The sequence below is a fragment of the Magnolia sinica genome, chromosome 18 (assembly GCF_029962835.1).
Source record: "Magnolia sinica isolate HGM2019 chromosome 18, MsV1, whole genome shotgun sequence".
NCBI classification, from domain to species: domain Eukaryota; kingdom Viridiplantae; phylum Streptophyta; class Magnoliopsida; order Magnoliales; family Magnoliaceae; genus Magnolia; species Magnolia sinica.
Window position 1 is genome coordinate 19,928,745 of NC_080590.1, and position 5,571 is coordinate 19,934,315.

General features: G+C 40.6%; 1 non-coding gene across 1 annotated transcript; it reads right to left on the minus strand.

Moving 5' to 3' along the window:
* Nucleotides 1-5,135: 5,135 nt before the first annotated feature.
* On the minus strand, nt 5,136-5,243 carry LOC131234059 (small nucleolar RNA R71). The gene has a single exon (XR_009165473.1). It is a non-coding gene; the product is annotated as a small nucleolar RNA R71 (small nucleolar RNA).
* Nucleotides 5,244-5,571: the final 328 nt, after the last annotated feature.

Here is a 5,571-nt window from a genome sequence, read left to right on the forward strand (position 1 = left end):
GATCCCGACAATGGCAAGGAGTTTAAAGTAAATGGACATCGTTTAAAGCCATTTGTCGAGAAATTTGATTCAGAGGACATGTCCATGCCTCTGACTGATCTTGTTTACCAGGACTGATCTCCTAGTCCGATGGAGGTATAGGTAGGTTTATCGCTTTCATAGGATTATGGTAGTTGCTTTTGTCTGGCTGAAGACGGTAAACTTAGCGCTCCTGGGAGGCAACCCAGCTTTTCCACTTTTCTCATTCATTAGTTCAATGTTTGTGGGTAGCATTGCCGCAAACCCTCACGAGACTACAACTCGTCCACTAGGGGTAACCTAGGGGTTTAAAGGCTTGTTGCATGCGCTAAATGCAATCGAGAGCACTTGCGAAAGTGGTATAGGTAGGATTTTATTTTTGTTAGTTCTGTGTCACTTTCTCTCTCGTGCTGACCGGATTCCATGCTGCGATCTCTTGAAAAGTCTCTCACGATTCGTCATCCAGGTACTATCTTCTCTTCACTCTTTCTTTACTTTTGTTGTCCTATGCGCATTCCATACTCTTATCCTTTACATTGAGGACAATGTAGCTTTTAAGATGGGGGTGGGAGATTAGGTTACCTAATCAGTTTTTCCTGAGCAAAAATTGTGAAAAATTTTTAAATTTTTTCTGGACTTTCTAGTGAATTCAAAGTGATTGGACGACCATCTTTGATTTAGAATTACAAGATATAGAATATTGGTGATTTACTGCTCTTGGATTCAGTTGCTCGTTAGATTTCACAGTTAAGTTTAATTATTAATCCATGATTAGAAGTTGTAAACATTAATTGAGTCATGATTTCACATGTCACATCTCGCTTACACATTAAGATTTCAGTTTGAAACTGAAGGGTTAATTTGGTGATCAGTAAGCATAGAAGGAACCAACTGGAACAATTGCCCGTCAAGATCAATTAAAAGGAAGAGATACCATTGACAAAGGATAGGCAAAGAATCTTCACTATAGGTTTGCTCCCTATAAGTGTGGACTTCATTCCCCTTCTTGGTTATTAGTCTTTAAAAAAAAAAAAAAAAAAAAAAAGCTGAAGGAATGAAAAGATGATCTTTGAGGCAAGCTTTGGTTATTATGAATTCTTTTGTTGATTACCAACGATATCGTGAAATAAAGAATTGAATTTTAATGTTGAAAGTCGAGATTACACTTTACATCTGTGGAACTCAATGTTTAGGATTATTTCTAATTAAGGGACTAATACTTTGAATGAAGTTTATCGTGTGCTTGAGTTTAGGAGAGAGTAAGGCCCAACATTCATGAATTGTTGAATTCTGAATATCCAGATTGTTTTCCAAAATCACTCGAGTTCATAGAAATTTTCCTGTAATTATCAACTTATTTTTCGCATACTTTGCTCGGGACTAGCAAAATGCTGGTTGGGGGTTGTGTTAAGGGTCAAATATTGCATATCAGACCCATTTATTTCATAAATTTACAAGCATGACACCGTTTAAAAGCCTAATTTAATTGAATTTGTGATGCAGGGCGTCTTCATGAGCTTGGACTGGGAAAGGACACTAAAAAGCATGGATTTACCGATCTGATGACACTAAAGCAGGGGACGGACTCCAGAAGACCAAGAGCGACGAAATTATACACCAGGGGTCCGCGAAAATCGAGGAATCAAAGCTCAAGTGGCCTGAAAAGTGTCCAAAATGCAAGATCATAGGGTTCCCACCATCTGATCAGTTCGAAACTTCACACGTGGCTTGAGGACAATAAATAAACCGTACATGTAAAATTTCAGCCCCTGGATCACTGTGGAAGTGGCCCAATGAACAGATCAGCCCTTCAATCAGTCTGTGGGGCCCGCCTGATATCCGGATATGCTTGAAAATTGTTCTACATGGTTTAAACCACGTGTCAAAGCGGATGGACGGAGCAGATTTCTCACAATCATCACAGTGGACTCTATATACACAGCGCGTGTACAGAGTGCACCGCTGCCCGCGCCGCACCGGACGGTCAGCCCGGTCAAAGACGGGCTGACCCGTCTTCTTCTTCCGCAGCAACAGCGGACGGACGCTGTCCGTCCGTTTTCTAGCAGTGGGCCCCAATCAGCACTTACTACGGAGATCTGGACCGTCCATTGTGACGAGAGGTTGGGGTAGACCCTCGCCTAGGTGGCGGAATCTCAGAAGATAATGGAGAGTGGATTTCAATTGTTAAAACGGATGATTAACGGTGGAGCGAAAGAATCAGTGGGCCACACGGAATTCAACATGAAACCAGTCAAATCTTACTGGTTTTTCGACGCAAATCGAATGGTCGGAGTGGATTCTACACACGGCACCAACCAGAGGCTCGCCGCCTTCACAGCGTCCGACCGCGCACGCTCTGCTGCGTAACAGAGGTTGCGGACGATCTTAGTGGGCCATCGACGCGAACCAAATCATCAATCCGGTCCGTCCATCATGTAGAGGGACTCAATTTTGTCAGAACCATGCTGGCCGTTTTCAGCCATGCACGCATACGTGGCCGCTACAACGATCACAAAAGGACCGTTCGAATATCATTACAACAGGAATTCTTCCATGGGCAGCATCAACAGAGGATCAAAACAGACCATGATCGGTCGAAATTCTGAGGAGAAGCTGTTGGACGGCACGGATCTCTCAAATGATAGATAAAGTGGGTCCCACCGAACGTTCTGACGCAGAAAATCTCTCTGCTGCGTGATTCAGAGCCCAATCCTATCACCAAACGTTCTTTCGCAATAGAGTCCTGCCAGGACTCCACAGCAAGGATGAGAAGAAAGATAAAAGGAGGGAGGAGGTGTTCGTGTAAGGGGGGAGTTTTTGGTGTGCATCCGATCAAGTGCGGCAGGGACGTGGCTGGCGGTTTTGGTTGCTGCTGTGTACGGGAGGAGTGCAGCTGCTGTGCACAAGAGGCAGGGCGTTTTCTGCTGTAACGGAGGAAGGCTGCTGCACGTCAGGGGAAGAAAAAAAAAAGAAAGAAAGAAAAACAAAAGAGAAGGAAAGAAGAAACGGCTGGCACGTGGAAAAAGTGGATGATTTGGTATTTTGCTTTGTTTATTTTTTTCTTTCATTTTTAATTTGTTTAAGAGATTCATCCACATCATGCCAATGTGTGGCTAAACCTCTTAGCTAGGGCTAAGAGGTGAAGCTTGTGGTCTGATGGGAGATACTTTGCTGGTGCCTATTGTTTAGATGGACTGATATTGATTTTTGTTCAAATTAAAAAGAATACTTTCAGTTATTTTTAAGGGTTTGTTGTGACTGAAATTACAATGGATCTGCGATGATTTTGAGTATTACTTTTTCCCCTTTTCATGTTTGTAAAGTCAGGAAGCCCTGTTGTTCACCATTGTCCCACGGGCATGGTAGGATGACAGTACCCTTCCTGATCCTCATACATTGTTGATTGGTTGGTAATTAGTTTAATCCTGTTGTTGGCCTTGTCTCCTGGGCATGGTTAGATGATGGAATCCATTCTAATTCATATACCTTTCATCTCTTGAAAACCAAATCAAGTAAGTTCAGTTTGAATTCCATACCCCTTGATGCAGGCATAAGATTTCCCTGATCTCTACAAGTGGATCCTCTGAATCCCTAGTTTCCTTCCTCTGAATTCCTTAAAGTTTTAGATAATTATTCCACAATTATTTCTGAAATTCTATTTGGTTTAGATCATATCTTAGTCTAGTTCTATTTTTACTTGGTTTCAGATAACGTACAGGTATCAGTCCCTGTGGATTCGACCTCGGTCTTACCGAGTTTATTACTACATCACAACCCTATACTTGGGGAGTGAACAAGTTTTTGGCGCCGTTGCCGGGGACTGATAGTTACGATTTTCTGAAATTAATTAGTTTTAGAATTAGGATAAGATTAGGATTTTATTAACTTTAGTTTTAGATTTTTATTTCTATTTGACTTTTAGAACTAACTTGTTTCCTGTTTTGTAGGATCCTGACATAAAATCTCTAAATTGGTAATTCTTTCCTAAATTCTCTACTTTTTCTTTTTATAGAATTAGGGTTTAGATTTTAGAAACTTTCTAATTCTAGTATCCTCTGTTCTGTAGGAAATAGTTTATTTTTAGAATTTAGGTTATTTAGAAATTGACTTTCTATTTTGGTTCTATTAACTTTCTAATTCTAACACTTTTTGAATCTAACTCTGTTTTTAATTTATTTTTAGGATTTTTGTCTAGAAACTAACCTTCCTATTTTGTAGGCCTTTAAGATAGAAATCTCTATTTTGGTACACTCCTTTCATACTCTCTATTTTTCAATTTTCTTGTAGTAATTTACTTTTTAGTTTAGGCTTTCTTAGTTTACTTTAGAAATTTCCGTTTTTCTTTAAAGAATAATTTCTTTTAGAAATTAATTTACTGTTATTTTTCTTTTAAAGTATCGTTTCTCTCCTTTATAGAATCTAACTTATTTTTGTTTTATTTTGCAGGTCCTTAACTTAGGAGCTTCAATTTGGTAATTCCTTTCCAATTTTCCCTCTCTTCCGTTTTAGATTTTCTTTTATCCATCTTTAGGATTAGGCTTTGAATTGAGGGCTGCGAGTGTTTCATGCCCAAGTGGGCCCGTGACAACACTCGACGTCTCTTGACTGAAGGAGGAGTGGTTGAGGGGTTGACTATCCATCGCAGGATTAGACACCGCTCGAAATCCCCTGAGTTAACTGAGGTTATGGCTGAAGACCAACCTCCTCTACTTCCACCCAGGGTGGAGGATAACCATGATGAGAATGAGGTGCAACAGGCACCCCCGCCTCGTACTCTACGAGATTTTCTACAACCGGCGGGAGTGAGTACGCCCTCATGCATGCTTTTTCCTGAAAACACAGGACAAATGGACATCAAGCCAGGAGTTATCCAACTCCTTCCCAAATTCCATGGACTTGAATCTGAAAGTCCATATTTACATTTGAAAGAGTTCGATGAAATAATAGCTACATTATGTTTTCCTAATGTATCCTTAAATTAGGGTGAAACTCTTTCCTTTTTCCTTAAAAGAGAAAGCTAAGACGTGGTTACATTCACTGCGTCCTGGATCCATTGGCACATGGAACGACATGCAGAGGGAATTCATAAAAAATTCTTCCCACATCATAAAACGATTACCCTCAGAAAAGCGATCATGAACTTTGCCCAAAAGGAAGATGAAACATTCTTTCAATGTTGGGAAAGGTTCAAAGATTTGGTCCAGTTCATGCCCACAACACGGATTTGAAACGTGGCGCATTACAAATTTTTTCTATGATGGACTGACATCTTCCATGCGCCAAATGGTCGAGACAATGTGTAATGGAGAGTTCATTAATAAAGACATCGACGAGGTATGGGACTACCTCGACAGTTTGGCTGAAAAAACACAATCTTGGGACTATTACCCGAAGTCGAACACCACGTCTAGGCCAACTCAATCAAAGGAGAAAGGTGGATTATATCTCTTGAAAGAAGAGGATGATCTCAAGTGTAAAGTGACTACGCTCATAAGGAAAGTTGAGGCCATGGAAGGAAAGAAGGATAAGGCCAATGAAATTGTTTGCGGCATC